At 39.1% G+C, this 26,356-nt stretch overlaps 1 pseudogene across 1 annotated transcript; it reads right to left on the bottom strand.

Moving 5' to 3' along the window:
* Positions 1-9,619: 9,619 nt before the first annotated feature.
* On the bottom strand, positions 9,620-19,182 carry LOC103719290 (uncharacterized; annotated as a pseudogene). Its single transcript, XR_015975903.1, has 10 exons — positions 18,960-19,182; positions 18,736-18,840; positions 18,030-18,091; positions 17,851-17,934; positions 17,741-17,772; positions 17,514-17,595; positions 16,561-16,789; positions 14,293-14,520; positions 12,823-13,115; positions 9,620-10,176 (listed from the first exon to the last, which is right to left on the bottom strand). The product of XR_015975903.1 is annotated as an uncharacterized LOC103719290 (transcript).
* Between the last annotated feature and the right edge of the window lie 7,174 nt (positions 19,183-26,356).

Here is a 26,356-nt window from a genome sequence, read left to right as displayed (position 1 = left end):
ACCTAATCTTCTCGTGTATCTGGCTAGAGAGAAACTCCAGGGTTCTTATTAGAACTCCGAATAAGAACTCAAAAGATCTGCAGTCTGTTTTGGGAAGCTCTTCCCATAATTTGTTTGTCATCATGAAGCTTTTTTCACTTTCATGTTGTCAGGCCGTCGGCAGCATAACCTTTAATTGTTAATCACCAAACTCAAATTAAATTGATTTGAAGATTGAGTATTCTTCTCTAAAAACAATTGGTATTAGGAGTCTAACAAGGTGCTAAGCAGCAAAGGATCAGTAAATTCACTCTTCCGATTCATGACAAAATGTGTGCAATTGACTCACGAAGATGAAGCTCCCTCTAACAACCGTCACACCTCTCATCATAGGCCCCCTTCTCCTTAAATTCTCTCCACAGGCCAAACATAGGCATTCAGAATTTTGACTCCATATCCATTTAAAAAAATCAGAGAATTTACAAATCAAAACCCGATTCACAAGAGAAGACACAAATGCTCCAACTCTTCTCACAATTTTAATAGGATAACTACACCAAAAAGATCATGTTACATTCGTTACTACAATATATTTTGCCATTCGTTTTCAACTGCAGAATATATACCACAAGATAAACAAGCCTCCTCAAAATCAAAGGGAAGAAAAACAGGAAGGCAACGGCAAGCATAACCTATCATCCACCCTCACCTTCTGTCCGAAACTCCGTTTCAACTGAGAAGGACAAGGTAACTTTTGGCGCTCCTTTATCACCATGAGACTGGAACTGCAGGAGAACAATTACTAGGGTGGCCATCTCCATGCAAAACCATATATAACTTTTGGCGCTCCTTCATATATTATCCCCCCGCATGACTAATAGTATTCTCGTCCTGTAATTAAAAGGAAAATAAAATTTTTTTTTTCTCATGATTTGTAATAAAAAAAAATTTGGAGGTAGTGGGCCAACCCGAAATGGCTAGGCCCAGCCCGATCTCGTGCGCCCAGCCCAACTTGTGGGCAGGCTCGAAAAGGTTAGGCCTGATTAGCCCAAAGCGTGCATGTTGCATGCGATGGAGGAGAAGACTCCCTTTCCTCCCATGACTCCGACGAGCTCCGGGAGTCCTAGAACAACCCAAAGACCGGCCAAAAATCCTAGAAACTTTCTCTTTAACGCTCCTTCCTCCTCCTCCTAGCTCCATCGACGAAGACCCGAGAATGGTTGCCGATTCCAAGTCTTCTTCTTAGACTCTCCTTCATTCCTCATCGAAAACCTCGTCGGATCTTCACCGGACTGAGGTGAGAGCTCTTCGCCTCCTTCTCCTTTTTTTTTCTACTTTTAGAGTTGCTGCCATGTTGAATTAAGCCAACAAGTCACCGGCATCCATTTGAAATGGGGGTATTCTATTTTGGCGACTCTTTCTTCCGAATTTTGCCTCCATCGGCCGCCAGATTTGATAGGGTTTTGCTACCGTCTAGGACCCCTAAGAACGTATGACTATCGGTTAGGGAGTTATCTATGGTTCATGCTGAGTTTGAAGAGGCCTTTAATGATCCTCTTTCTCTTTTCTTTCTTTCTTTGTGTCGGTCGACCACCATCGCCGATGGTGCCGTGTGATTTAATGAATTGTAGTTTACATTGAATATGAGATTAGGATGTCAAGATGAATGTGAATACATTAGTAACCAATAACCAAACACAAACATGGAGATAGTGATATCTCCACATTCATGCATGTAAATCTTAAAATAGATATAGCACATGCTTGCTTTAGTCGCAATATCTAAAAGGATTACAAAATTGATATGTTGAGTTTGTTAAATGGCTTATTTTGTCAACAAAATCTCAAAGTGATCAACACAAAAATATTCCTTATAATCCTTGAACTTGGCAAATATAGAGAAATTGAGTACTATAAAGAGATTGTAAGAGTTTCATCTAAATAGATTGTATCTATATTCGTTTAGAACAAATATGGATACTAATTTTAGTATTCATTTAATATTTGTATTTACATTCATATTCATTGAAAAAAAATGAATGTAAATATGGATAAACTAGTATCCGATCTATATCTAATCCAATTTCAGGTTAGGCCAGATTAGCTCATCATTTAGAAGAACTACTATATTTGAATATGCAACATATAAACATGGTGTGCGATTCAATGAATCATAGGTAGGGGTGGCAATCGGGTCGGATCGGATCAAATATGGGTCGAGTTGGATACGGGTTGGGTCAAAAATTCATTAACCCAAATCCGACTTGTTTATTAAATGGTCAAAATTTTAAATCTAAATCCGATTTGTTTATTAAATAGGTAACCCGATCCAAACCACACGACCTATTTATTAAACAGGTTAGACGGATTTTTAATAGGTTAAATGGATTTAAACAGATTAAGCAGATTAGATTAAATAGGTCAAAAATATGTTAAGCAGGTTTCAAACAGATTTTAAATAGGTTAAACAGATTGCGTCATAATCTGACCCAATTATTAAATGGGTTAAATGGGTCAAAGATTTAAACTCGAACCCAACCTATTTAATAAATAGGTTTAGACGGGTTGATTCATTTACGACCCAAGCCCATTTATGTCAAATCCAAACCTGCTTAAAGCAGGTCGTTCGTGGGTCGGGTTGACGGGTTGGTTCATAAATTGCCACCCATAATCATATGTTTCATTGAATATGACTTTAGGATATCACAAAGTATGTGAATGCATGAGTAGCTAATATCTAGACAAAAGCATGAATCTATGATATCTCCATATTCATGCATGTGTATCTTAAAAAAAAAAAGCACACACTTGCTTTATGGATAATATCTAAAAAGATTATAGAATCGATATGTTAAGTTTATTACATGGCTGGTTTTGGTAACAAAATTACAAAGTAATCAACACAAAAATATTACCTAAAATCCTTGAACTTGCCAAATATAGTGAAAATGAGTACTATAAAGAGAACGGAAGAGTTTCATCTGAATAGATAGTTTCCATATTTATTTAGAACAAATATGGATACTAATTTTAATATTCATTTATTATCTATATTTGTATTCACATTCATTGAAAATATGGATATAGATATGAATATATTAGTATCTGATCTATATCTAATCGAATTTCGGCCTTTGGTAGATTAGGTCATCATTCCAGAAGAATTACTGCATATGGAGATACAATATATAAACATGGTTTGTGTGATTCAATGAATTGTAGGTTTCATTAAATATGATGCTAGGACGCCACGAAGTATCAAGTATGTGAATGCATCAGTAGCCAAACCTAGACAAAGCATGAAGACATGATATCTCCACGTTCATGTACGTATATCTTAACAAAGATATAACACATCTTACTTTATTGACAATATCTAAAAAGATTATAGAATTGATATGTTGATATTGTTAAATGGCTTGTTTTGGTAACAAAATCTCAAAGCGATCAACAACAAAAGGATTACAGAATCCTTGAAGTTTCCATATATACTGAAAATGAGTATTATAAAGAGATTCGAAGAGTTTCATCTAAATAGACATATGCAGGAAGGAAGCATGGGATAAGCAAATCCATAATGAGGTAAGATGATGATTGGTCTGTATGACAACAACAAGCATGGAGATCATCCAGCAGCAGAAAGTAGTGCCTCAAATATGTGGGTGCAGTGGCAAATGGTGCAGCAATAAGGTCCAGAGTTTGATCCCATCTTCTCGGTATGTGTCTCTTCCTTTTTGATCAACAAAAGTAATTGATCTAGTTGTATACCCTGCACTTTGGAAGACTTTGCAACAAAATCTTCCATCTTACATTTTAAATATTTGAGGTTTCTGAAATTTTATAGACAATATTTTAATGAAACTAAAGATGTGTGTCAAGACTCGCCATCTCATACCGGACCCCGTACCGGTGCTATAGTAGCATAGTATCGGTATAGTATGATACGGATTTTTTTGACATATTGAGTGTCAATACGCCATCCGTACTGAATACAAGTAACGAACTAGTATGGTACGCTCCGTACGGTCCGATTTAGGCCGATATGTTATACCATGATGTGTGTGCTTAGAAGAGTTTGTAAAATAGGTGGGTGGGATGAAGAAACACAGTAAAATGTGGGGAAATATCATTAAATTTTGGTTTTCATGTTTTTAGTAAAATAAGTTAAATTCTTGGGTTTGTTGTAGATATTCACACATGTTTAGTTCTTTACTCCTAACCCTTTTTCAGGTGTCATGTTAGAACAATGAGCACGCTTGTGCTCTGATTTCCAACAATAAATATGATATTTAGTGAAGCATAGCATCCATCAACCTAATTTGCTATAGTAGTCCACATTTAACATATTTGGAGCCACTGCTCTTAGGAAGGCCTACATCAAATCCATAAATATGGTTTATACATATATGCAAGCTATATTTGAAACTAGGAATGGCAATTTATGATCCGACCTATTAATTCGACCCATAAACAACCGGCTTTAAGCAAGTTTAGGTTTGACATAAACGGATTTAGGTTGTAAATTGGTCAACCTATCTAAACATGTTTATTAAATGTGTTAAGTTTAAGTTTAAACTTTTGACCTGTTTAACCTGTTTGGACCCATTTAATAATTGGGCCGTATTATGACCCGACTCTTTTAACCTATTTAAAATCTGCTTAACCTGTTTACCGACTCGTTTAACCCAACCCACTTAACCTGTTTCAATCCATTTAATCCATTTAACCTATTAAAAACCTATCTAACATGTTTAACCTGATTTGACTTATTTAATAAATGAGTTATGTGAGTTGGGTCATATAACTTGTTTAATAAATAGGTCGGATTCAGAATTAAAATTTTGATTTGTTTAATAAATCGATGGAGTTTGGATTGATGAATTGTTGACCCGACCTGCATCCAATTCGGTCTGTATCTGATCCAACCCGACCGGATTGCCACCCCAACTTGGAACTAAGGGCTCGTTTGGTTCGCGGGAAGTATTTTCCCTCCTAGGAATATGATTCCTGGGAATCAGATTCCTAGGAAGAGGATACCTAGGAAAGTACTTTTGGCATGTTTGGTTAACCATGGGAAAGTGACAAATTTCCAAAGTGCTTATGTTTGGTTGACCATCCACTTTCCTAGGAAAGTTATGTATAATTCCTATTATGCCCTTAATAAAAATTAGGTCTTTAATGCCTCTTTAATGCTTCTTTAATGCTGAAGGGTCTTTTTGGGAAAAAATAAAAAAGGAGTGATTCCCACCTCATGGGAAAGTAACTTTCCCATGTTTCTCATGGGAAAGACTTTCCCATGAAATGTGGGAATCATATTCCCATGGGAATACAACTTTCCCATCTCTCTCCTTTGAAAACTCCAACCAAACAAGAGGCATTTCATTACTTTCCCGTTGACCACACTTTCCCCCCTCCTTTTCCTGCGAACCAAACGAGCCCTAAGTTGATGGAGGACCATGACTAATGTAATGTAATTTAAAAAATAAAAATAATAAAAAATATAGTTTTCAGAGGTGAAAGGAAGGAGAAGGAAAGAACTATCAGGGGAAATTCACTTTACAATAATTCCTTTTACTATCATTTTTTATATCCTAGGTGAATTTATCTTACTTCATTTTTTGTCCCTTGGGTGGTATTGGTTGTGCAAGCATGGAAAGTGGTTGTAGGAATAACCTCTGCTTGATTGTATGGGATCTTTTATTGATCTTAATATCAAATTCTTCCATATTTCATTGGATTTCCAAGATTATTTCCCAATCAACCGCAGTTGATTTACATTCAAACTTTATGTCGAACCCTTTTCTCCATCGGTTAGTTTTTGACACAAATTAATTTACAGGTCCATGTTATGTGCATCATATGCAAAATCTAACAAGTTGCTATTTGGGAGCTCTTTGCTCCATAAGCATTAATATCAAAGTACACAAGCCTTATTTTTGACCTTGAATCCATTCCTCTAGATTAATTTGTGTTCTTTCTTATAGTTTGTTTCATCCCTTCATTCGAAAAAGGGAAAAAAAGAGTTCCCTACTTACCTTTCGACTAACTTGGTGGGATATATATATCAACAGCATCCTATAGACTCCAAAATCATGGCCAGAGATGGATATTTGAGGAGAGACTGCTCTCGGGACAGATTGACGGAGCTGCCTGACTCACTTCAGCTGTAAATCCTCAGCCTACAGCCTTAGAAGGATGCAGATAGAAGACTTATGCCCAGAAGGAAGAAGCCATTGCTAAATGACATTATTCAAAGGCAACTCTCTCGTTGTATCAAACTTGAAATACTGTAGAATATATAGATGGTTTGGATTTACGCACTTAGGTTCTCTCGACGTGCTACACCTTCATGGGGTTAAGATCACTAATTTTCAATAGAGCAATGAGCACCAATTGCTCATTACTGGAAAAGTGGGCAATGGAGCAAAGTTTCAGGCCCACATCTGCAACTTAAAGAGCCAGTTAGTAGTTCCCTGTGGGCAAGTCAATGCAGTGGAGATATGAAGCTCCAAATCCTCAATGGTTCAATCTAGTTAGCAGGTTCAAGAATATTTCTGTTATTTGATGTCTCCTCCTTGAAGAAGGCTTACATGCATTCCTTGAATATTTCTGAACATGTCGAGGTACTTACTCTATGTAGCAGAGGAATTCTGGTATATATGATCCTGCCCACATTCTTTAATTTCCATGAAGAAGCTGATTGTAAGTTTGATAGCATGTACAATATATAGCACCTTTTTGGATATCATGTACCATACGTTTTCATCTTGTTCTTGCCATGTCTGCTTCAGTAAGTATATGTTCCTTCAAGGCCTACAATTGCTTCCCTACCATATAACAAGAGCTATATAGGCAGATTATTGGAGATATAATGTCAAACATTTACAAAATTTTGATGGAGCAGGGTTTCCTTCACTTGGAGTATGTCGTACCTCCGAATCAAGAGTGTAACCGATCGATGCTGCATACCTACAAGGTAGACCTTACAAGCATACAAGGCTACCTAATTAACCAACTTAATCAAATCTCGGTAAATTCAATATAAAAACAAGACTCACTCAATCCTCCAGAAACAAAGTAATGAAAATCTAAAGTAACAATTTATCCTCCACAACAATTATCCCAAGATGTAGCCAAAATAGTCCAATACATTATTGGCAACCGAACTAAAATATAAAGCTAATAGACAGGAAATCCAACTAAACACAAATAACTAAAAACAATTAGATCTACTAGGAACTCCAAGCAAATCTATGCATGCACTCCCTAAGCTCCATGCAATTCACAATGTAGAATCTGATAATAAGGCAAATCTGAGTACATCAATATCCTCCCGGTACTCTCAATTTTGAGAAGAAGAAACTCATCACGGCCTTAGCATGCTTATCGGGAACCATCTTGGGTGATCATGATCAGAAGCAGGCAGCTGCAGCAGCAGATGACGCCATCTCAGGAGTCCCATCCAGTGCTTTAGTTAGAGTTCTGCAGTGCATTGGAGATCTGGTATCATAGCACATTGGCTTAAAACATCAATACTCGATCTCTACGATCCGATACTGATCCGGGGATTGGCTTATATTGGCCTATGGTGAAGTTTGCAAATTTGGGACTTTGGAATCACACACTGAACTAAAGACATTGATACATTAATCAATAACTCCATTGCCAGAAATTTAAACTAAAGTCAGTCACAGTATAAGATATTCAGGCCTTCTCATGAGAGAAGCACAAAATTCAATGCTAAAATCTGACACAGGAAGCAGATCTGTTTGCAATTAAATAGGGTAGAGGCTTACATGAAACTGGTCACAAATTCTTCCTCTAGCAACTGGCACAGTCAGGATCCTAATTCTGTAAATCAGAAACCAATTTTGAAATTAACAATAAAACAGAGTGAGGAGGCAAGGAAAGAAAACTTTGCAGCATTCATGAAGTCACTCAAAACTATGCTGGGAACCAAAGAGTAGCATCAATTTCTCAACATGAGACAATTAAACTATGAGGCCCTAAAAGCCAGGGTCCATAGCATAGAGAATCCAGCATTGAAGATGAGAAGTCTGTCAAAAATGGTCTGACAAGGAACCAAATAATTTGATCAGACAAGGAAATATACCTGGTGTACTAAAATTTGCAGCTTAAGGAGAAACAAACAGCTTGTGGTGGTCAATGGTTGAAGGTCTGGAGAGAGCAGGGAAAAAGAAAGCGAGCAACCAATAAAGAAAGCGAGCGACCAATGGAGGTGAAAGAACTAGGCTAGGAGAAAGATCTCAGGGGATGAGAATGCTTATACTTAATGCAGATGAGTATACATTGTACATGGAAAGCAAGAAAAGGACACAAGAATATGCCATCTTAGGAACTCAATCAGATACTGGTACAATAACTGTAAATACTGCACTTCAAGGCAAAATCACAGACAAATTAGGATTCTGTTCTAAATCATCCAATATTTGTCAACTATTTCGGTATCTAAATAGAGACTGGCATGTCAAGTACACCTCAGAGTTAGTCTGAATGAATGTGATATGCCAGTCTGATTGACTGACTGAATGGACTCTGACTATTGCAGGTGTATTCTCATAGTTTCCTAAACTGAGTGCTGTATATTTTTAACTGAAATGGGAGTAGCAATATTGAGATTGATGATGTAGAGCCTCATGCACAAATTATTTCTCATGTAAAATATCAGAGTTTTAGATTTTAATGTTTCCTTTCCCTTTAATTCCTGTCCGAGTCTGCCATCTCCTCCAATTTGTCTATAAGCTAGTTTTCTTGCAGAAGATCAGACTTCCCTTTTGTGAGGTTGACCGAGTTCTGCCTAGGTCAAGTACGAGGGGCAGCCCTGAGATTGCAGATCCTAGTTGTCCACACAGCACATGCAGTTGGAGAGGGGGATGGGGAGCACCAAGCAGACCTAACAAAATGATGGAAACCTGGCACCTGCGACCAAAAATTTACAAATCCAACAAGAGGTGAGTAGAAAGTGTCACGCCCCCACCTCTGCGGGGCACGTGCGGCACCCAATGCCCACGTAGGGGCCACATGAGGGAAGAACACGGAGCTCTCCTGCCAGATATTGTCCGGTTCCGAAGCCTGCACATACGCCGCTCAGATCCCCGAGGTGCCCCCTCATCGGCACTGGGTGCCTCACGTGCCCCGTGAAGGCAGGGGCATGACAAAAAGCTTGTTCGCATCGAGCTGGATAGGAGCATGGTCAGAGCGACAACTGGCCATGGCTCTAAGAATGGACATGAGGAGGATGGAATCAACAGAGAGATGACTTCTCATTTATCTCATTCAAAGGGCTTAACATACAGACTATCAGTTGGTGATCCATAACAAGAATCAAAAAATAATCACCATATTTAGCTTTCTTTGTATTTGTATAGGATATGGCATTGATTGGATCTCCATGATCTACAATCAGAATTATGTGAAAATCAGATCTGTGTCATATCACCGAAAGCTGATGAACTCTATGTTAGCCATGAATAGCATAGCATTACAACCATATGGACAAAAAATGCCCAATCATAACAAACCAAAGACTGAAAACCTTTATTCGCCTGTATAATTTGATACAATGACCATTGATCCGAAATCAGAACATATCCTTGCAAACATACTGATCTAGCAGCTCTTTTCTTTCTTTTTTTTTGCCAAATCCTTCTAGCAGATATTTGAATCCTAGTATCTAGCAGTTTCTCGCAAAGCATCTCCACAATCAAATAAAGTTTTGGAAGAGTTCCCACAGCATGTCATATTACAAGAGCTCTATTTAGCAGTATGAAATTATATGATGCCCCGTGGCTGGCACCATCACAAAAATTCAACGAATAGCTCACATCATGGCTGGGAAGGGATCTCTCTATGCTGGTGGTTGTCAACCGGAGGGCTCACAACGGAATGTCGAAGCTTCTTTGCTCTGCTTCAGGGGCGACCTCCCTTACATCAGCTATCCTCGCATCTGTCGACTGGATATCACTCCACTCGGGATCACCAATAGAACGGATTTCAACTCCATCAACTGCCAATTGGACTATATTATTCCCAGGAACTGATCCTGAATCAAATAAGCAAGCTTTATCTACATCATCCTCTGACAAGTCTACATGTTTTGTCATTGAAAGAGTGTCATCAGCACCAGAGCATGACTCGGATCTCTCTTCAAGGACCTGCTTAGTGTTGCCTTGTTGTCTGACAAGAAAAGGAAATGTACTATTCTCAAATTTCTAACATTTGATCAAAAGATTATAAAATAAGCTCAAAATCATTGAACAACTAAAGATTAGGATTGAGTGTCAATAATTAAGCAAAAGCATGATCGATAACCAGTGATCAAAAACTGTATTTCTAATCTCATAAAATGCCAGCTGAACTTTGGCTTGCATATTCCAATGCTCAGACAAGACAAGTTGCAATTTGATGTCTCACACAAATGTCTAGTTTGTACATGACAAAAACCATCAGTAGCTAATGATGACATGGCTAATATCCCATGATGCCATGAAGCATTGGAGCCTTTGGATATAAATCGATCCCCAAGATGGCTGTATCTCAATCAGCATCAAGTATTTTTTCAGTTAATTTTATGATACCATGCAGTGACTATTCTTTGCCAGAACGTTCTGCTCAGCTTGCAGACATGGTACTTTTAACTTTACCCACCAACCATCATTCACTCTTCTATGTGGAGATTGAGCTATAAATTGCGCATAATTTCTAGTCACAGCAGCATCTCCTTGGAACTACACAGAACATCATGACGGTAAATATGGAGTCTGTAAAGGGAAACATTTATATTTTCCTGAAGCGATCGGGCTCTATGATATTGTGTTTTTCAGCACATACAAAAGTTTATGTTTTTTTCATTATTTCTATATTTTCATTCCAACTTTCCTAAAATTTCTGAAAAACTCCACAGCTTTCCAGACGAAATAGCAGTACCAATTCCAATACAATACTTTTAAAACAAACTCATTAAACATGCAAATGCTCATCTGAATTCTCACATTTTTCTTGATTTGATTGTTGTAGAAGTTAAACAACATAGCAAATAACATTTGTGAAGGAGGTGTCTGAAATTGCACTTGACAGTAGATGTTGATCTTGATGGAAACAAATGGCAAAAACAATCTGAAGCTACACCTAGATCCGCAAGATAAAGCTAGTCAGCAATAATAAAGGTTTTAAAACTTGGTTTCAGTTTTAGTTTCAGTCCCTTAGGTAGCCCTTTGGTATCCACGGTTTTGGTAGCTTTGCTCCGACTTTTAGAGTTTCGGCTACACAAGCCAAAAAATAAAAGCATAAAATAAATCAAGTTATTTTATGCCATTTTATTGTATTTTAAGTCATATAGAGTCATAAATATCACAATCATATGTAAACAAACAAAACAAGTAAACAAGAGCATAAAATTAATTACATCTCTCTCTCTCTCTCTCCAAAATAATGAAAGCTCCTAGATATGCACATACATCTTTACTTCTATATACTACATTGTTGTTTATAACTTAAAAAAAACACACAAGTCGAGCCAAAAAAGAGGGAGAACACAATAAGATTGCATTTTACCAATTATAATAACAAAGGCTAGACAAAAATAACATTGATTAGATGATTAGAGCCTTAGATAAGTGTGTTGTTGAATTATATTAATGAATTTTAGAAAGCGTTCTAATATTTACACGTGAAAAAAATATATAAAATTAAAAAGAACAGTTTCCGTCAGTTTTGGCCAAAACTGACCAAAACCGAAAATTGCGGTCAGTTTTGGATCAGTCCGGTCTAACCAATCCATTTCGACCAAAACCGATCTATTTTGGCTGAAATTTTAAACCTTGGTTCTAATGTTCTAGTACTTGATCTCTCAAGTTAATCGAGCTTGGAATATGTAATGTGAAATCTTAGCATTGGTACAAAAAAATCCAGGAGAAAAGACACTGCAACCGAAAATAAGTAAGCTCACTCCCTCTCAACCCCTCGCTAAAAGTCTTCCGCTCGTACCCTATCGGTGGAGCTCAATAGAAGGGGTAAGGTCAAGTGTTCTTAAAAAAAAACTCTCAGTGAACTTCGGAGTTTTCTTTTTATTTTTCTTCCATAGTTACTTTAGATTTTTGAGGTCTGAAAATAGTTAATTTTTTTTTGTGAAGAGACAGTGCACCAAAAACTGGCAATTATGGCAAGCACTAAAAATGAACAGAAGAACGTTACAAAATCCACTGCATTACACACAACTGTTTAGCTCATATGAGTAACATGCATGCAATGCATATGAAACAATGCAAAATCCAAAACCATCATTTAACTATAAGCATTCCATGCAGCTATACTTTCACATGTATGTATCTGAAAGTTACATGTTCAATGCACCTTGTACTATAGCTTGAATGAGCTACAAATGTTACATGTTTGACAGGCTGTCAGCATATGCTCTTTTATTCTTCCAATAAATTTGCAGATGGCAACTGATTGAAGTTCATATTTCGATTTTGTATATGAATCCCTTAGCAAGGTGCTGTACTTATAGGTGTGAATTCTCAATAATTGTGCATGTTCAGCTTTATGCTTTCATAGAACTTGTTTTGGACCCAACCCTTACCCTTAATTCTCAGTTTCTCACTAGATATCAAATTACAGATTTTAAAAAACTTATGCAAACATAAAAACCCAAACACTGGCTATATGATTCGTTTTATGAAACCTTACTTAGCCAATTTTGCCAATCCAAAAACATACTATTTAAAAAATGAAAGTATTAAAGGCCTGAATATAACTACATGAATAAAAAATGCAAACTGAACTACAAAGAATGCAGCAGAGGGAAAAGGTCAGAAACCCAACCTCTGGACCTGTGTTTTCAAGATATTCACAAGTGCTAGGAGGTCTTCTTTTTCTTTCACTGTGGCTGCTGCTTTTTCTGCAGCATCCTTTATTCGAGCCTCAGCATCTGCCTCTGCAACCCTGGCCCTTTCTTCAGCTCTAAGAACAGCTGCTTCTAATATCACGGCACGTTCTCGAGCTTTTGCAAGCTCAGAACGCCATAGTTGTGCCTCCTGAAGAGCAGAGTCCCTCTGCTTCAACAATATCTCTCGCTCTCTGCTTAGGGTCATCACCTTTTCTTCAGATTCCCTCAACTGTTAACAGACACATATTAGCATGAAGGTAAAGCCTCTTGTACAGATGTCTCATCAGACTGAATATCTGGAGCTGTAAAAACAAATTGTAAAAAACTAAGGATGGAAACTTGACAAGGATCGGAAGTTACGAAGTCAGGAATCATCTATGCTACTGTTTATCTTGAACTCCCTTACAACACCCAACTGTATAACCATCAGGGTGTCATGCCTTTTTTTCTTTTTTCTAATCCAAGCTATCCTTTTAACAAAGATTGTACTAAAGTTACTCCTATTTTATTAAATGAAATCTCATTGCTTTTTTTATTTTTGTTTCTCTCTTTAACAGTCTTGCAGAGGTTGTTCAAGGTAAAGACAAACTCAGAAGAAAAGAATTGAAAATACAAAAAAAAAGGTGTTGGAAATGTTTGTTCAGCAATTTTAGGCTGTTCAAGAAAAAACTTATGCAAGACAACTTTGGAAGACAATAAAAAGTCCCTTAATAGTTTATAAATCCTTGTCGCTTAATCCTGTTCATTGATATTTTCTTTATTTAGCACCTCAAGGGGCATGTAGTTCTTACTTGTGATTTATCAAAAAAAGCTTCTGAATTCTTGCTTTGAAGGTTTGACTTGAGTAGCTCCAATTTAAAAAATCAGTGGTTTGATAAGCAGGCAAGATCAAAAACATTTTTCAAGATGTTGGAGAGGAAATTTCTGAAAATTGGACATCAAAACAATCACATGTAGCTATCATGTTTTAGTTCGATCTAAATTCTGTTCTCACTTTTTGAAGATAGTATCATTAAACATCATTCATGCCATAGAGAAAAGGCAAGAACACTATTCTGCATGGATAAAGACATGGGAGGGAAATTCATGTGGCTACCAAATAGAAGGATTTGGCAAGCACAAGAAGAAAAAAAAGATTTGGATCATCTGCAATAAAAGCAATTGAATTTATTCAAAAATATAATATACACAAAGAGATATTGTGTTTGTATAGAAAAGAGATGATTTTACCAAAGGTAGTTGAAAATATATTGCTGTGCTTTACAGGTTATTGGATTCATTCTTCAATTAATTATTGCCACATTATTGATATGCACATCTACACAGGACAGCACACATCATTGTTTTAAGCTAATGAGAACTTTCCATTAAAACCCCACCCACGATAGCTGAAAAGTATTTGTCACCTTAAGCATGGACGACTCTAGTTGCTTCTCTGCTTCCTTGTTTAGGCGCTCTATTTCTGCACATACAAGTCTTCTCTCTTCATCCATTGCATGTGCTGCCGAAGCAGCAGCTTCCGCAGCCTCAGCTGTCTCAGTTAATTTATTTGTTATTTCTTTTATTGTGGAATCTCTAGCACGAAGGTCCTTAGCTAACTGCTGTAGTTCCTCGTCTTTCACTCGAAGAGTTTCCTGTAGAATACAAATAGAATACAGCAACGTAAATATCAACTATATTTACTCACAATCTTGAAGTATCCTTAAATTTAGTCCAATTGTTACCATGGCACTAAATTGTGTCTATAGCAAAATGAACAGAACAAGATAAACAAGGAGAAAAATTCCACATAGTATATCATGAGATCTTAGTGATTATTGAGATGCAAAAAGATTTTAAAATGTAAATAAACCAGTAAATGAGTTTCTAGTTAACAACTTCCCCTTTTGAAACAGCAGCCAGAAACTGTTATAAAATTTCAGCAGAAGCCGACTTAACAGAAAGAACAACTATGACTTGACAAACAATTTTTTTAATTGGGTCAGAAACATCTCCCAGGAAGCATATTAACCTCAGATAGCTCTCTTGGCAGCAGCACAAAAAGTCCCAAGTATGTATTGGTGAAGTGCCAAGCTGTAAATTAGTAATGACAATGTTTTTAACAAATTGTGTAACTCAGCATATTAGATTCCTCTCAGGGAGAAGATCCTAACTCCATCAGACAGAATCAACTGCACCATTCAGATGATCAACCGATAATGCCACTTCAGGTGGGAATATATATAGGAAGCCGATTTATATAGAACCAGGGCTTTCATTGATTATCAAGAAACTAATAATTGTGAAGAACTGTGGATTGGGAAACAGACTAAAGAATTTGTCTTCAGTTTGTCCAAAAAGGGGGCAAGGAAAACAAAAACAAACTTCCAGGTCAACATGATAGAGTTTGAACAACTCAAGAGGGGCCACTTGTTGGTGGCAAAGGCAGAATCCCATATACCCTTATCAACTCCTCAAAGCTGACCTGAAAACAATCGCAGTTATAACTGACAAATCACATCCAAAAGATTTATAGATACTTTTTTCAATCTTTCTTGGGCAGTAATTTATCTTAAGGACTATGTCCACCATTAGAAAGCTTTTTTACCTTTTCATAGCATCCATCTGTGTTATCTTAAATATCTCCTTCCTCTTTCTAGCCCGCTTATCACAAAATCCTAGCCTTTTTGGTTGAAGGACATCTCAGATCTTCAGTAACATGTTGATACCATCCTGAATAATTTAACTATTTATCTAAAGATGGAGCAATTCATATGCTTCTGATAAAGTCTCATTTCAGGCGACTATTGCATAGAGTAATATAATTTATCGAGCTCAGCATTCTCTATGTCATTCATCATCAACATAGACCCTCTTGAATATACAATATGATCTGATCCATAAGCAATCTTGGTCCAATTACTTTTTGAAAATTTCCTTTTATCCCAAAAGCATGGAGCAATAACCCAATACCCTGATTGCACCGCTTAATCTGCTCTAGCACATCATTCTGTCGGTATTCCTTCACTTATTTACATTATGTGATAAATTAAATAAATTAGAAGGCCACAGAAGGGTATCTATTGGTCATATTTATTCTTTGGAGATTCAGTTTCCTTCCTATATTCAGTAAAATTGCAGTCACTAATCTTAGTAATTCAACTCAATATTAGTCCCTTCTCTTCTGAAATCTGCCTCCATGACAACAAACCATTGAAATATACTAGCAGTCATGACATCGTATAAGTCTCTCACTTCTACAATCAGTAGTCAGTCTCATGTCAACTCGCATCTTTTCCATTTGCAAACTACAGAGGCTAACTGGACTGCAGGCACAACTGCTTATACTACCAGCTTGGCCATCGACTCATATAGTGATCACATTTATTAAATCTATCACTACGCTGTGATCCCATATGATCATTGAAAAGTCAATATGATAAAATAATAACTAGAAAAAAGTGAAAGAAAACTCTCTTGTTGGTGACGTAGGAACACCGGAAGAAGCTAGGTTGTTATGGATTATGGTCACAAGCTGATATTGCAAATTAAGGCATTCAAATTCCAGCATGCACATCAGGAATGCTGTTCATTGTTTTGATTCTTAACCAAATAAAAGAAGATTAGTGATAAACATTTATGACATCTGGTTTATAACCACCATAAAGAAAAAGATGAATCATAACATGGTGTACCTTCATAATTGTCAGATCATCCAGGTGATCTTCATTTGTTTTATTTGTCCTCAAGCCCAGAGCGGCTCTCATAGATATCTTCATTGCTGCTTCTATTTCTTTGGAGGCTTCCATTGCAGTTGAGTTGGCAGCTGCAACTACAGTGGCCACCGTACCTAATTTTGCAGAGCCATTCCCACTCAATGAATTCACTGCCTCTTTATGTGCCCGTAGAACCAACTGAGTTGCACTGATCATTTGGAGGGTGGAAGGGAGGGGGAAAAAAGAAAAAAATCACATTTTGAGAGATTACGAACAAACATAACAATTAAATGCTCAAGAAATATTTGACTAATAAAAGCTCTTAAACAATTAAATTATGTGAAAAGGTAGCTTCTTGAGCAAATAATATACCCAACCTGAGAATAACATGTTAATATTTAAATATGCACAAAAGGAGAAAAAAAAGTTATGAATAGAAGCGAGGTTTCAAATCCCACGAGATAGGGTCATCCCAGTTTTTCTGTGAAACGGGACACGTCGTCTCACACTATTGCAACACTTGGGATTGTGGATGTTCCAGGATGTGTTGATCGGGATACTAGGATGATGAGGAGGCAATCCTTTCCCGACACTTGGGAAGGTAACTTGTCCCAACATCCCACAAGACGTCCCACCAGGATTTGAAATCATGAACTGGAGAACTATGAGGTTATTGAATTATGGATGAGATACAACCAAAAAAGACCATGCACAACAGGCAATTCATAAGTGCTACTTCCACACCGCTAACTTGGCCTTTTGCATACAGATTCCTAAATCTTAAATAATGAGCACCATGTAGTGACACTAAGATAAAATGCAGTTTAGTAAACTATGAGGTATAAGGCTTTGCAAATATAAATGGTCTAAGATTTGAGCAGAGGAAATAGAGATGACTAGCATAGTGCAAAGTTGTAGCTCCACAAGCTTACTGTAAAGTGGATACCCAAGCTCTTGCAGCACCAGGGGTTTCAGCACAAAGGAAGTACTCCTTCTTCTGTGGAGTTACAATATCTAGAGGGTTAATTAAGAAACACAAAATATGTGCAAATACCTGGCATCAGTAATTGCCAGACAGTTATTGGTTAGACGCTTAAGGAACACTAGAAGCAGATAATATTTTTCTATATATTCCATCAAGATCGGACCAAATGGATACAAAAACAGCAGCCATCATATTTTGGGAGCCCACTGCAACAAGAAAAACAAGAATCATTAAGAGCTTTCACATAAATGCTTATCAAATGATGAGTTCATATATAGTCTTACTGGAAGTTTACAGGGGACACGGTAATTGTACTGTTTGAATCAAATATGATTGTTCCCTTGACAACGGTCTCATTTCTCCGAATCCTATGCCAATAGAATGATAAATTAGGGAGATATTGTGCAGACATAAATAGGGTTTTAAAATAGAAGATGTTCTGAAACATGCCAATATAACATACTTGTATTCCATTTTTCCAGTTGTTGGGTCCAGGATCACCCACCTCTCATTCCATTTCCTTAGCTGCATATATGAGAAGAAATACCGTCACCGCTTGCAACGATTCTACTTAAGACAAACCACATACAATGGAGGTCATCCATAGTGCACTTCCAAGACCACCAAAGTGATTCCTATCACAAGAATGCACTAAAGGAACAAGGAAACCCCTGTAGAATGTGTCATAAATGATATACAACAGCTTGCCTTAAGAACATAACTTCTCCATGATATACCTAAGTACTACATAGTTCCAAGTCAATTTAGTTTCAGAATCGACTCATGCTTGCACTCCTTAACATACCCTCTTGTATAGCATGTTGTAATTGTTGATGATGCACATAAAAGCCTCTTCTTATATTTTATAAGAAACAATTATCAAAACCCAACGATACCAGACAATTATCACTCCATAGATCAATTCCATGATTCTAGTTCTTGCATCACTGCCTCTTGTACTTCCTATGTGCTTGAACTGAACTGTCTAAGAGTGAAACCTAGATGCATGGATGAACGCAATGCAACTATTTATTGGAATGCTATTCAAATCCCCTTAAAAGCCACAAATCAAGTAATAATTCCAGGAAAAATACAACTTTTAGCGCAAAAAAGAGCAAAACGCAGGAATTATTACTCTAAATCAAATAACAAGGGATCGGAAGCCGAACCGTTTCAGATCGCTTAAGAAGCGGCCCCTGAAGCAGATACCTCCCAGAGCCCGACGTCAGCTGCCGCTTGATCTTCTCCAAGCTGCGCTCTGTGTCTCCCACCCTCTAGAATAACCCGAAAACACCCAACAAAAATACATTTTCTCTTATCCAAACTGGATCGGACGAGCCACAAAGAAACCCTAATTGCCGATAGAAAACCATATGATCGAGAGAAAGCCTACCGCGGGGTTAACATTGGAGGCCATCGGCGCGAAGAAACAAGAAATCGTAGGGGGCGAGCGAAGAGAATTAGGGTTTTGCGTGGAATTTTCTTTCCCCCGAATGGATGGGGCGACAGTTTTGGCGCTGGAGCTGTTAGGTCGGCAGCAGGAGGAATGGCAGGTGCCGTTAATGTCAGAGAAAAATTTTAATCCGGTCCTATTGAATTATTTAATAATTGATGGCGTTTTCTAAACCCAGATGCGCAGCAATATGTATATTACGAGGATCACCTTCCAATCTACACATCACAGTTTCAGATCTATATCTGATTTATTTATTAAATAAATAATTTATTTATTAAATAGATTAAGTTAAATTAAGTAGATTAAATAAAATTTTAATGAATTAAATAGATTTAAACAAGCTAAATAGATTAAGTAGATTCGGATCAGAAACAGATTTCAAACCAATTAAATAAAATATAAAATTTAAATACGAGTCAGATTATAATTCAATTTAGTTATTAAATAAATCAAAATAGATTAATTATATACCTAATTTATTTAATAAATAGGTCTGGATTGGTAGTTGAGTTCATCCCTTTATGATCCATCTATTTATGCCAAATTCAAGTCTCCTCGAAAATAGATTGTTTGCAGATAGAATTAATGGATCAGATCGTAAATTACGAGATATGTATTCTATGGTGTTTTTTTTAAGATCTTTTTTCAAAAAAAATATAGATTTATTATAGGAAATTCTTCTTGTACCATCCTTTTACTCCTCCCATCCATAATCCCCCACCCTCTCTAACGTAATTCAGTGGAATGAAATAGGTTTAACATCAGTTTGGTGGGGTTTTTTTTTTGATGATGATAAAGGAGGCTAAGAAAAATACATGAAACCTGAGCTCCTTCCATGAATATAGTAATGTGGTGCTCAGAGTTCAGCTTACAGACCCTGTTTTCTCAGCTTACACGCTCTGTTACTGAAACAGAACAACCTGAAACGTGAGCAGAACAGGACGGCGTGACAGAAGAAAATGTGAGTGGAATTGAACAATATTCAAGTCTAATTATTGCAACGAAGTGCAAATAAGGTGTGTTTTTTTTTTCTATTTTTTTTTTTTACCAAGACGGATGGATCATACCAGACGAGTATGGATTCACCTAATAAAATCAAAAAACAAAATACCTCAGAGTGCTAAGAGCAACTCTCCATCTCCAGCCCATAGGGTACTACTCGAGTGATTGGATACATAAGCAGCTACCTAGTCTGCGGCCCCATTAGCTTCACGGAAGACATATTTGACCTGAAAAGCCCCTCCATCCCTCACCATTGCCCAGATATCTCGGAGCAAAGGGTGGATGCAACCGTTGCCCCCAAGACCCTCTCGGATCCAGCTGATGACCATGGCCGAGTCCCCCTCTAAAATGATAGAACTGGTCCGGAAAACACACCGGGCGTGATAAAGGCCCGCCCAAGCGGCCCTCAGCTCTGCACCCGATACCGATATGTTGAAGAGTTGACTATCCCCTGCAGCCACGACTCTGGCAGACGAGTCCCGAATAATAAAATCTGCACCGCCCCTCGTACCTCCGTCCAAAACAAACTCATCGAAGTTGACCTTGAGGAAACTCGAGAGTGGGAGCTCTCAGATGAAAAACACCGTACGAGATGCTGCCGAAATAGAATGGGAACCTCAGATGTTCCGAGTTGTTAAGGGCCCTTCGACAGGTATGATGTGACAGATTTCCGCCGCCTGCACACGGGCACTCTCCATTATAAGTCTCGGCGACATACTGAGTTCGCCAAAGGTTCGAGCATTTCTAGCCAGCCAAATCTAGTAGGACGTGCAAATCACTCGAGCTGCCTCCTGGCGGAGCAGTGAGAACTCCGAACATCAACGCATGGCCTATAAAAACTGGTCCCTCCTGCCCCGAACCTCCAGGGGGATCCCTGCCAGTCACCAGGTTGCCCTGGCCCATGTGCACTGGAACAAAGCATGGTCCACCGTCTCGTCCACACCACAATCCTCACATGCCGAGGGAATCCTCAGTCCTTGTCCACTAAGTACCGGTCTCGTCGGAAGACGGCCTCAAACCACCTTTTAGAGAAACAGTGCAACCCTCGGATGGAGTCCCAAGCGCCAGACCCAGGCGCAGTCTGGCCCAGGCTCGTATTGCCATCGGAGAATGTGGAAGAGGTCACCCACCCTGATGCTGGTCCTGGTAGAGATGCTCCAAACCCGCACGTCTGGACCTGCACACCCAGATAACGGAAGGGATCGGACCCTCTCCGCTAGATGCCCCCCAAAAAGCTAGACCAGCCTAATCTCGTCCCATGCAGCCCCCCAGGGAGAAGGAGATCACAGACACGCATGCCCTCCGCAACCTCAACACTAACCATAGTCATCCAATGCCGCAAGAGGAGGGCATCAACCCACGGGTCCTCAGCCACATCAATATTGCGCCCATCGTCTATCAGCCATCTAGTATGGACCAACGCAGTAGGCAGGTACCTCGCAATCTCTCACCACAGACAAAAACATCTCCGCCCTCGGGCCCGTGCCTCAGGGCCCACCTGCCCACAGCGGGCTACCATGGTCCGGCTCCAAAAGAAATCAGATTGCATGCCAGGCAATGAATATGATGCAGCACCAGTGCGGGGGAAGAGGAGAAGAAGGAAGAACAAGAGAAGGAGAAGGAAGAAGAGGTTGTAGAGACGCAGGAAGAATAGAGAAGGAGAGGAGAAGAAGAGAAGAAAGAACGTAGGGAAAAGAAATTCTTAATCATTCATTAAACCCTAATCATGAAAATAGTTCCCTATATATAGGGCCCAAATACACAACTTGCATAAACCCCCCTTACACAGAAATAAATCCTAATGAACCCACAAATAAGTCCTAAAATGCAAATAAGCCCAGAAATAAAATAAACCACAAATAAACCCTAGAATGCAAATAAGCCCAAAAATAAATAATAAAATAAATATGCAAATAAACGGGTCTGGCTCAATCCGGAGGCTCAGGATCATCTGGATGAAGGGCTCTGATACCACTGTTGGGAACCCGCCCATGCCGCTGATATTTCAAAAAATTTCAGATGGCAGCGGAATCGGCATGCACGGGTTCGACGCTCATCGCATGAACGTTGTTTCGAGACCTTTCGTAATTAGGTAAGAATTAAAACTTTTAAAACTATTAGGAAGATCAAATCTTCACCTTGCGCGGGTAGATGATCACCGCAAATCTGAATTCGTGGTTTTGGAAGAGGGTTCGCTTGAAGCCGTTCAAACGTCCGGCCTCTACGGGTATCCACACGAAGCAGGATCCGATCCAAGCTCTCTATCTCACCGGGGTGCTAGCTCCCTTGCAAAGATAGCTTTGATGGCTGATGTCCTCTCTTTCAATCAACTCTTGATTGCACTAGAGAGGAGGAAGAAGAAGGATCTTGAAGAAGAAGAAGAAGATCAAATCCCTTCGCAGCCTTCTTCTCTTCACACGCGCTGAAGCCAAGGAAGAAGACCAAGAGGAGGGAGACGCCTCCTCTTCTTTTCCTTTGCTGATGGCGGCTGAACCAAGGGTGGAGAGGGAGAGGGTGGCCACGGCTTGGAGGAAGAGGGCTCTTCTTCCTTGGGGCCGGCCCTAGTCCTCCTTTTATAAGGAGTGGAGCTCCTAACAATTAGGAGCTCCAAGACAATCTTCCAAAGAGGGAAGGGGGGCGCCGGCCCCTCTCTTCATGCCGCACACAAGGAGAGGAGGAGGGGCGTGATCCCTCCTTCTTGTGTTGCCCTAATCCTCTTCCAAAGAGGATTGGGTACCTCTCTTATGGTTAAGTCCTAATCTAATTAGGATTGACCATATTGGGTTCAATCTACGCTAGTCCTAATCCAATTAGGACTTGAATGAACCATGACTCAATTGAACTCTTCAATCCTAATCCAATTAGGAGTCATGTTGATTCATTAGATTATTAATTAATTTAGACTTAAGGAATCCTAATCCAATTAGGATTTGTTTAATTTTAGTCCTAATCCAATTAGGACTCCATTTGAATCCGAAGTCCTAATCCAATTAGGATTTCTAGGAATCCTACTCCAAGTAGGAATCCAATTCAAAATTCCTAATCTCATTAGGATTGTAGGAATCCTATTCCAAATAGGAATCCCAGTCCTACTCCAACTAGGATTCCTAGTCCTAATCCAATTAGGACTCTAGGAATCCTACCCGAAGTAGGATTTGTGTTTAAGTCCAATTAATTAATTCCCTTTGTTCCTTTCTTCAACTTCTTATCAATCAAATTGATTACATGTGATTCCTAATCACGATTTCAACCATCGGATCGGTCAATACTTCTAGTGTGTGTGACCCCATAGGTTCTATTCTGACTGGTAGTGAGATATATTGTGATCTCTATCTCAATATCATTGAAAACTCCTTTCAATGGGTTGGAACGATTCCAACTCAACTCATTAGGGTTTATCGATCATCAAGATAATCCCTATGAGTCCCACCATCCACCAGTGACACCTAGCAGCATGTAGTGGCTACCCAGCAGAATGGAATGATGAACCTCTAGGTGCAGTTAACATGTGATACAGTCCTACTATCGTGGATCCCTACAGGACGGAGGTCATGGACAACTCGTCAAACCCCATCGTCTGTCATATGTCAAGATTTATTCGACTTGAGTTCGATAGTGGAAAACTCCTTTTCCACTTTATATTACTGCCCTGGCCAAGGTCTTAGAACTCAGTCTAACAAATCACATAGGATCACTCCTCTTCTATCAAGGTCGATAGATTCCTTATAGGTGCATACCCTACTCCTACAGTGAACTTACTGCAGCCAATCTATACTGCATGGACCCATATGGCTAGAGACCATGTATATGTGCAGTCAAACTACAATAACCTCACTGTGAGTAGCCGAAGCACCGCAGGTCAAAGGACCAGTCACACTACTGCAACATCAAGCAAGTCACTGACGAGTGGATAGACATCCAAGTGACTTCTTGTCTTGGTCACGCTCAGTACCCTTGTTCTCTAACAAGCACCTGCACTATCACTTCAGTGTCCCTACACTGTGGACTCAAGTCTCGTCCATCCAGAAGGAAAGTGATCTATGCACTGATCGGATCGATCACCGTCCTCGTGATGATCCATTGATCAGGAGCATTTAGAAATTAATCACCAATGATACATGGCTCAAATTCTCAACTCTTGGGAATATGTATCATCATCTTATTAATTCCTTGGACGATTCATAGACACATAAATAATATGAATGAAAAAATGCCTTTTATTTATTCAATAATAAATAGTCAAGTACAAAATTATGTCCCTAGAATCAACAATGTGTCAGCCAAATTGGCTTCTAGGGCATACATCTAACAATCTCCCACTTGCACTAAAGCCAATTGGTCATATATCTTAGGCCCATCTTCTCAAGGTGGGCTTCAGTCTTTTGCTGACTCAGCCGCTTAGTGAACGGGTCTGCCACGTTATCCGCGGAGTCTACTCTCTGCACCTCTACATCATAGTCGCGTATGAAATGGAAGCGCCGCTCTATGTGCTTGGACTTCTGATGAGACCATGGCTCCATAGCTAGTGCTATGGTGCCAATGTTATCGCAGTAAAGTGTTATGGCATCTAATGACATTACACCTAACTCTGCAATTAACTTTTAATCAGAAGGTTTCCACTGCACCCTTAGATACGGCTTAACATTCAGCTTCTAAGGTAGAATCAGCAATGATCGGTTGTTTAGAACTCTTCCAATTCACCGTACCACCATTGCATAAGAATACATATCCAGATGTTGACTTCCTGTCATCGACATCAGTCATGAAGTCTGAATCTGTGTACCCTTCTACCTTTAACTCTGATGATCCTCCAAAGACCAAGAATAAATCTTTAGTTCTTCTCAAGTACTTAAGAATATTCTTCACAGCTGTCCAGTGTTCTTCACCTGGATTCGACTGATATCTGCTTGTGACACTCACAGCAAGGGCTATATCAGGTCGTGTACATAGCATGGCATACATGAGGCTCCCTATTGCTGATGCATAGGGGATCTTGCTCATGCGTTGAATCTCTTCAGATGTGTTGGGGCACATCTTCTTGGAGAGATGAATTCCATGTCTTAGGGGTAAGAGACCCCTCTTGGAGTTTTCCATGCTGAACCTCTTCAGCACCTCCTCTATGTACATTTTCTGTGAAAGGCCAAGCATCCTTTTAGATCTATCTCTATAGACCTTTATTCCCAAAATATAGGATGCTTCCCCAAGGTCTTTCATGGAGAATTCTTTTGACAACCAGACCTTGACCGAGGTTAGCATGGGAATATCATTCCCAATCAGGAGAATGTCATCTACGTACAGTACGAGAAAAACGACAGCACTCCCACTAACCTTTTTGTAAACACACGGTTCCTTTTCGTTTTTGATGAAATCAAACGTTTTGATTGCATCATCGAAACGAGTGTTCCAACTCCGAGATGCTTGCTTTAGTCCATAGATGGACCTTTGCAGCTTGCAGACCTTGTGATCTCCATCACTGGAAGTGAAACCCAAAGGCTGTTCCATATAGATATCTTCATCAAGATATCCATTCAGGAAAGCAGTTTTCACATCCATCTGCCAGATTTCATAATCATGAAATGCTGCAATGGCAAGCAATGTTCGGATGGATTTTAGCATGGCTACAGGTGAAAAGGTCTCCTGATAGTCAATGCCTTCGCGTTGACTATACCCTTTCGCCACAAGCCTTGCCTTATAGGTCTCTACCTCTCCATCCGAACCTATCTTCCTTTTGTAGATCCATTTGTATCCAATAGGTACAATACCTTCTGGTGGATCTACTAAGGTCCAGACTTGGTTGGAATGCATGGAGTCTAACTCTGACTTCATAGCATCCAGCCATTTCTCGGAATCGATATCAGATATCGCCTCGTTTGTAGGTTTTGGGATCCTGTATGTGATCCCTATCTCCCACTTGGAACATTTTCTCGGTTTCCTCTTCTAGTATACCTAAGTATCTATCGGGAGGATGGGAGACCCTACTAGATCTACGAGGTGGTTGAGGGACATCGTGTACTGGCTCTTCATGAATGGGTTCTATAGGATCCATAACTCGTTGCTTTTCAGAGACTTTCTCTTCAAGCTCAATTTTCCTCCCACTGCCTCTATCAAGGATAAACTGATTTTCCAAGAAGATGGCATGACGGCTCACAAACACATTGTGATCCTCTGAGATGTAGAAATTGTATCCTAATGACTCTTTAGGATATCCTATAAAACGAGCACTTATGGTCCTAGCCTCTAACTTGTCCGCCTGTAGTCGCTTGACGTGGGCCGGACATCCCCAAATCTTGAGATGACCCAGACTTGGTTTCTTACCATGCCATATCTCATAC

The sequence above is a fragment of the Phoenix dactylifera genome, chromosome 1 (genome assembly GCF_051530095.1).
Source record: "Phoenix dactylifera cultivar Ajwa chromosome 1, Ajwa_hap1_PhDact_Kaust_v1.1, whole genome shotgun sequence".
NCBI lineage: Eukaryota > Viridiplantae > Streptophyta > Magnoliopsida > Arecales > Arecaceae > Phoenix > Phoenix dactylifera.
The sequence above is the reverse complement of the archived record's forward strand: the minus strand, read 5'-3'. Positions and strand labels throughout refer to the sequence as shown.